General features: G+C 40.0%; 1 long non-coding RNA gene across 1 annotated transcript; it reads right to left on the bottom strand.

Annotated features, from left to right (window-relative positions):
- Positions 1-441: 441 nt before the first annotated feature.
- Positions 442-7,164, bottom strand: LOC134071673 (uncharacterized). Its single transcript, XR_009937108.1, has 7 exons — positions 7,131-7,164; positions 6,871-6,960; positions 6,679-6,738; positions 6,241-6,292; positions 3,719-3,780; positions 3,283-3,337; positions 442-522 (listed from the first exon to the last, which is right to left on the bottom strand). It is a non-coding gene; the product is annotated as an uncharacterized LOC134071673 (long non-coding RNA).
- Positions 7,165-8,458: the final 1,294 nt, after the last annotated feature.

Raw genomic sequence — 8,458 nt, forward strand, 5'->3', positions numbered from 1 at the left:
TTTGGGTACTAAATGGGCAACAAACAATGGACCCATCTGGGGCCCCAGCCTTAAATTCTACCTGGGTTCTACATGGGTACCACATGATAGTTATTAAGTAGGGACAAGCTGGGCAATGCATAAAAGATCTTGGTCCTGTTTTCAATTTCATATGGCACCGACATTTACAATAAAATATAATTAAAATCCCAATGTTTACAACATATGCTGTAAATACCAATCCAAAACTAGACCCATTTGTACTGTAATTCACCAGAAAATAACATTAGTCACTTCCACAGCAGAAAGAGCAGCCTAATTTTCTTTTTCCACATTTAATAATCATCATTTAATAAATTCCAACACAAGACAAACTGGTTACAACAACAATAACTGAAGTGATCCTACAGTAAGCCAATCACTTTGCCACTCTGGCTGCTCTCAGCCCTCCCCAGTCCCTTGCCCCAGTGAACCATTTTCCCAATGCACGTTCAGCCTCCTGCTGATCTGTCATGCTGGTCAGAGGGTTCTTCTTTAAGGACTCTGTAAAACAAAATTTTATTTAAGATTAAAAGCTTGGCTATGAGTCTGTTTTTTGGTGCGTTCATGAGCAACTGGGATGTGGGAGAATTATAGAGTTTAGGGGATGTATGTCACAGCTGAACTATGAATTTCCCAGTTTGAAGTGTGGGCTTTGGGAAAGCTCCCAGGAAAATGTTTTGATGTCACTGAACATAGTGAAGGCTCTCTGTGGAGTTGAGAAGTGGGAATCTTCCCACTTCCTAGCTGCATGAACGCACTATTTTTCATGAACATTATCAGACAGGAAATCAACATACATCACACAATTCCATGTTTCATTTTTTTAGGATGCATTTCTAAAAGCAACAAGCCCCTAATTGTTGTAGACTTCTGTGGTCTTACCATTTGTGGGGGCTTTCCCACATGATTTTCCAATCAAAATATACAGTATATACAGTGGGGAGCACATGTATTTGATACCATGCTAAAGTTGACTAAAAAGAGGAATATAAAATCATCATTTGACAATTTATCTTAATGCCTTAATGAAAAAAAAATGAGTAAAAATCAAACCGCTAAGGACACTAATTTTCTTGATTGAAAACTGTATCATAAATAAATAAAAGTTCTTCCTTAAAGGAATAGTTTGGTATTTTACACTTTAAGCCCGTTTTCTGTATTGCCTAGCATGCAAATGAGGACAGAATAGACCATGCCTGTAGCGAGCAATGCTGAAGCCATAGAGAGAACATTCTAAAGCAGCGCATATTGCAGAAACAGGCTCAATCTTCGATATTTCTGTGTCAAACACTCGTTTGCATCCTAGGCAATACAGAAAACGGGCTTAAAGTGTAAAATACCAAACTATTCCTTTGAATACAGGGGGCACAAGTATTTGACTCCTATGTTAAATTCCCATAGGGGCAGGAGGATTTTTGTATTTGTTTTTATTTTTAAAGGCCTGCTATTTCATGGATCCAGGATATTATGCATCCTGATTAAAGTTCCCTTGGCCTTTGGAATTGTATATTTAAAAACATATACAAAATCCTCCTACTCCTATGTGAATCTAACATAGGGGTCAAATACTTATGCCCCCTGTATTTTAGGAAGAACATTTATTTATTTACGATACATTCTTCAATCACAAAGAAAATTGGTGTCCTTAGCGGTTTGATATTTACCCATTTTTTAAATTAAGGCATTAAGATCAATTGTCAATTGATGATTTTATATTCCTCTTTTTAGTCAACTTTAGCATGGTATCAAATACATGTGCTTCCCACTGTGTGTATTGCCAAAAGTATTGGGTCACCTGCCTTGACCCCCATATGAACTTCAGTCACATCCTATTCGTAATCCATAGGATTTAATATGACGTCGATCCACCCTTTGCACCCATAACAGCTTCAACTCTTCTGTGAAGCGAATTTTTGAGCATTCTCCCAGAAGCGCATTTATAAGGTCACACATTAATGTTGGATGAGGAGACTGGCTCTCAGTCTGCGCTCTAATTCATCTCAAAGGTGTTCTGTTGGGTTGAGGTCAGGACTCTGTGCAGACCAGTCAAGTTCATCCACACCATGTCATCCATGTCTTTATGGACCTTGCTTTGTGCACTAGTGCAGTCATGTTGGAACAGGAAGGGGCCATTCCCGAGCTGGGCTTGGCCTCTTAGTTCCAGTGAAAGGAACTCTAAATACTTCAGCATTAAGCAAGAGATTTTGGACAATTCCATGCTCCCAACTTTGTGGAACAGTTTGGGGATGGCCACTTCCTGTTCCAACATGACTGTGTACCAGTGAACCAAGCAAGGTCCATACAGACATGGATGACAGAGTTTGGTGTGGATGAACTTGACTGGCCTGCACACTGCACAGAGTCCCGACCTCAACCCAACAGAACACCTTTGGGATGAATTAGAGTGCAGAATTAGAGCGCAGACTGAAAGCCTGTCTCCTCGTCCAACAATAGTGTGTGACCTCACCAATGTGCTTCTGAAAGAATGGTCAAAAATTCCCATAAACATACTCCTAAACCTTGCGGAAAGCCTTCCCCGAAGAGTTGATGCTGTTGTAGCGGCAAAGAGTGGACCAACGTCATAATAAACCCTATGAATTAAGAATATGATGTGACTGAAGTTCATGTGGGGGTCAAGGCAGGTGACCCAATACTTTAGGCAATATAGTATACACCGTGCCCTCCAAAAGTATTGGAACACATGCTAAAGTTGACAATATAAAATCATCTTTTGGAAATTGATCTTAATGCCTTAAATGAAAAAAAGAGGAAATATTACTTTAAGGACATCAATTTTCTTTGTGAATGAATAATGTAAATAAATAAATGTTCTCCTTAAAATACAGGGGTCATAAGTATTGGAACGCCCATGTTAAATTCCCATAGAGGCAGGCAGATTTTTATTTTTAAAGGCCAGTTAATTCATGGATCCAGCACACTATGCACCCTGATAAAGTCCCCTTGGCCTTTGGCATTAAAATAACCCCAGATCAACACTATACCCTTCACCATACCAAGAGATTGGCATGGTTTTATTTCAGTTAGCCTATTAGCTGGTTTGAATTGCATTGAGCTCAATGAGAATGAAACCAGCTTATAGGCTAACTGAAATAAAACCATGCCAATCTCTTGGTATGGTCAAGGGTATAGTGTTGATGTGGGGTTATTTTAATTCCAAAGGCCAAGGGGACTTTATCAGGGTGCAAAGTGTCCTGGATCCACAAATCATCATGCATCAGCATCATCTGCCAATTTACTTACCATGAATGACTGGGAAAAGATGCAGGTCTTTGAACTTGTCTGCCACCATGTGAACCTAAAAACAGCAGCCAACGGGGAAATGGATTACATATTGTAGCCTATATGGCAAAACCCTAAAGCAGTGGTTGTCAAACTGTGGTACGGGTACCACTGATGGTATGCTTATTCTCTGTTGTGGTACCCTGGGAGTCTCAAAGATATTTTATTTCATGAAGACAAAATAATCACTTCAGATGATAGAAATATAATGGGTACCAAAATGCAACGTATTTGGCATTTTTGTGACTTAACCCAGTGATAAATAATGCCTTGTTTGCGAAAGTGTTGTAAGATGCATTCCATGACTTGCTGTAGGACATACTCATGCGCTGTGCATTGCGCAATATACAAATGCCACAGAACTTTATAGACATGAAGTTTCAAACTCAGAGCCTACCTGATGACAAGTCCTCTGGGTCTTGGAGTGTTTGGGCAGTAGAGTATAGCCTACTTCACCATCTGAATCAAGCAAAAAGTCAAGAAAGATTTAAGTAAGCTTAGTGTTACTTATCCTGCATGATAGCCTCGTCAATATTAACATGGAGATATCCTCAGCCTAGCACTATTCCAACTGGATGGATGGATGGATGAAATGTTACAATACACAAGTGGATTGAAACAGCTTTAAAGACATTCTAATACTTGGACAAGACAATATACGTGACATCATTGAGAGAATAAAAACAAAACAATTATAATTTGATGTCAATCTTGGCAGGCGCGCCTGCAGGTGTACGTCTGTACGCACTGTGCGTACCATCAGGCTACTCAACAACGAGAGAAAATTTCCCTTGTGTGTGTGTATTCACACCAAATTGGCCAACTATACCATACCTTCTCAACTATGCACATCCCATTAGCTGCCTGCCATCAGGCTATTTATAATGTTCTATTTTAAGTGAAGTCAGTCAACACGTTATCAAAGTTAACTTTATGCAGAACTGTATATCCACGCGCACACATTTCGTTTGAGCAGGAGAGATTATGCAAGCAGGCGCGCAACTAGGGTACTTGTTGTTTTCTTTTACTCAGCTATCTACAGTGGGGAGCACATGTATTTGATACCATGCTAAAACAGGAATATATATAGCTAGAGATTGCCATGGTGCTTTTTCCAGTAGGCCTATTAGCCTGTTTGATTTGCATTGAGCTCAATGAGCATCAAACAGGCTAATAGGCCTACTGGAAAAAGCACCATGCCTATTAGGCCAGTCAAACTAACGTTTGACATAACAAATTGCAATAGTAATCATTCCAAGTTTTTTGTGATCTAATTAACATATTAAAAATCTACCGATTTATATTTAGTGGAACATACTTTTTTTCAAGGTCAAAGGTAGCAATTTCCAATGCATTTTGCCATTGGGATTTACTACAGGTGAAATGGGTAAAATTCTAAACTATAGATATCAAATTGGAACTTTCACAGTTGTTTACTTACATTAAGGCAAAGATTTTTTGTATTGAAAGTTTTCTCAAATGTGATGTTTAGATGTGCAAATGAGACCAGTTTTACTTAAATATACATGCGATAATTTGCATATATTTCTAGAAAACTAAATGTAAACAATAGGTACAGTCAGCTTCAAAATAATTGCTGCATTTTGCTTATATTGGATACCAAAAGCCTATACAAATGGAATATTAGATATCACTTCATATCACCTCAAAAATGAGGAAATCAAGTCAAGTCAAAATCAATGCGTTTCAATGGAAGTACGTTATAGAACAAATGATTGTCAATGATATGGTATGATGGAAGTATCTCAATGCATTAGTTTCATTTTTGGCCCTTTTTTGAGCTAGATTGACTGGCCTATATCTCTAGCTATGGTGAAGGGTATGTGATTATGTGGGGCTATTTTAATTCCAACGGCCAAGGGAACTTTATCGGGATGCATAATATCCTGGATCCATGAAATAGCTGGCCTTAATATCTCTGGCTGTATTTACAGTAGACCATTCATATTTGGGTGGCTATAAGATTGTAGATAATTGCTTGATATGAGTCTATTTATGTTTCTGTAGCTACACCATGTCTTGAGAAATAAACACTGTTACAATTGTGGACAGAGAGGACAGTAGCCCCTTTCACATTCAGAAACGATACATTAGCGTTTAAGAAATAGCGGGTTCAGGGGATTTCGCAATGTGAAAGGTAGACGTGTTCTGGTCCCGGGGTTGTCTGAAGCCGGGTTCAGAGGCGAGTTATGGGAGGCGTTGCCTAGCAGCACGTCACACGCAATTTGGGAGTGAACAATGACGTTAAGCATGCCTTGGACCTCGGAGATAAACTGATAAACACAACTGTCATGCTAGTTCTACGTGGTTTAGCTTCCAAATGATGGCGGGCCACTTGTTATGTTATTTGAATGCCAAATGATGCCATATTTCAGTGTGCTGAGTCCTGAACAACTTCTGCTCTGACAGTTAGCTCGTTGGCTAGTTAGCTATCATTAGGCAAACTTTCTAAAAAGACGTGCTGCTGGTAGCAGACGGTTTTGGTAACCTAGCAACAATAAACACTTGACCGAAGTGCTGAGAAAAGGAGGTTCAGGGCACTCTCAGCATAAAAAACGTGATTGTTGGACACAAACATATCTATGGACACAGCAGCTAAAGTTATTAGTCTCTTGTGTGTTTCCTGTATTTTAACCTCCTGCCTGGCCAAATACGTCATCAGTCACACACCCCTAATAGCGGGGTTGACCTCTGTTCCTTTCATATTCAACACGGCTCGGCTCTGATACTACCCCCCGAGACGGGTCGGATTGCCGAGGCGGGTTGACTCCCCACCCCGTGTCGTCAATGTGAAAGGAACAGCCTTAACGTTAAATTCGGCTGATTTAGCGTTAAATTCGGTGAATGTGAAAGGGGCTAGTAAAGAAGGTGTGGTGCTATTTAAAGTGAGATACATACCATCCTAAGACAATGTTCATCATTTGCTCTCCGTCACCGCAACTGCACCAGTCTGTTTTAGAAGTTACCAAATGAGAAAACCTTCATCAGATTTACAGCATTAGAACAGAAAAAAATCTAACGTGACAATTAAGAGAGCATCAGCACTTCTCTGTATAGCAATGTACTTAGATGAAAATTACTGTGTGGACCGGGAGGCATCACTAAAGGATTGGACATCACATCGGTTGACATAACAGAGAGGGTTGTTGAATTAAGGCTGATAAAACAAAGAAGTGGCTGTTTAAAGTGTGATAAATTGAAAACTCACTGGGTGTCAACAGGTCTTTGTGCTGGCATGATGTGCTTGCATCGTGAGGGCTTGAAAAAGACAACGAATATTCAAAGATGCAAAATAATTTAAACAAAAAGGTGACCATTAATTGTGACGATACTTACTTGGTGACAACGTTTCCCTTCCCCATGATCCATTGGCACTCTCCACCTGGCCGGACAAGCCTGTAACATGTATATGAGCCTGTGACTACAGTCTTGTGTGTAAAGAAATCACCAAACTTGATTCTCAAGCAACAACACTTTACCCTGAATAGAATTTTGAAATTGTTAGTGCAATGGATAGAGATTACTCACTGGACATTTCCTTGCGCCAAGATCCTGCCAAACAGTTTGCCAGGCTAGAGAAAGGTTGCACAAGGCCTTTCAAGGTTTGATTAACAGTGTCTGAAACACAAGTCAGTCTACATGTACTTGTGATATTAAAAAATACACTTCTCTTATGTTAGGAGGCATAGCCGTTCATATAAAGTACTGTGTGACATGTCAGAAAAGTAAGTTGCTTTACGTTTGTGCTGTGGGATGATTGTTGCAACTGGAAATGTAATTATACTCACGTGAAGTCGTTTCCCTACCCTGAGATCTGTTAACTGGGTGAGATGAGGTTTGATTTCCACAGTCTGAAACACATGAAACAACTATTGTTATTAGCTACCATGAGTAACAAAATGAGTTGCAGATGATAACATTACTGACAGAAATTCTACGAAAAACTACAACCACTTAAAAAATGCAAACATCAAACAAATTAGATAATATCCCACAGCAAACTATATTTTAAAGTGAGCTCATAGGCTATGTATTCTATTTTAATGTCAACAAGTGCCATGGCTATTGAGGCATGACAGCCTACTTCACAGCTCAAATTCTCAGAAAAGGTGATTGTAATGCTACATTTGAATCTGTGGCAGCTTTATGTAGTATGACAAAAATGTCATGTTTCACTTCTAAACAATTAGGCTAGTGCACAGACGTCCCACCGTTTGGTTTGCTGCCTACAGTTCACGTAAATCCATTGGCTTGTACGCCACCCAAATGTGTGTTGAGTGTCCTCTAAATGTTGGCCCCTTCTCCAAAATCCAAACCACGTACACCATTACACTGATACTGCCATGTGCACTTCTCTTAGAAAGGATACCAGGCATGCAAACTGGTCAGGGGTGAAAAAGGTGAGACTCTTCTCCGACCCCCAGACACACCACCCCCCCCCCCCCCCCCCCCCCCGCGGGAAAAAAAAATGGAAAAAAATCTTCCAAAGTGTGAGGGACCCGCTTTCTTTTCTGATGATTTCATAGGCCTAATGGACACAGGAACACTTCACCGACTAGCGTTAAGCTTTGTATCTTTAGAAAACTAGTCATGTTTTTGAATGGTCATGCATTATTCCCTCAGTTTGCCTTGAGATGGGAGAAATACTGATTTCAATGTTGGACTTCCTGCTTTCAATGATGTAAAAATCATCATTTTACATCATTGAAAGCAGGAAGTCCTATTCATGGGTTTCACTGAAATCCCCCCCCCCCCCCCCCCCTAAATATTTTCTCATCGGATCTGCACGAATCATGTAAGTCACCTATTTTTGATTCAAAACGGCGAATTTCGCCGAAAGGTGAGGAGTTTGCATGCCTGGGATACATTTCGTCGCATAACCCCAAATATTACCGAGGCACAGACCTTGCTCACCCTACCTGGCTAGAGGCATGTCGAGAACATGCGACAGCAATTTGGCTTTCACAACCAGTAGGCCTACAAAAACATAATGTGGCTTCTCAATAACGTTAGAAACACTTCTTCCTGCTGCTAGCATAGCAAACTTAGCTTAGTTTGGCCACCAGCCTAGCTCTTGTAATGACTAAGCAAAAAAACAAAGCTTGTTTAAGCTTAT

The sequence above is a fragment of the Sardina pilchardus genome, chromosome 23, assembly GCF_963854185.1.
Source record: "Sardina pilchardus chromosome 23, fSarPil1.1, whole genome shotgun sequence".
Classification (NCBI taxonomy): domain Eukaryota; kingdom Metazoa; phylum Chordata; class Actinopteri; order Clupeiformes; family Clupeidae; genus Sardina; species Sardina pilchardus.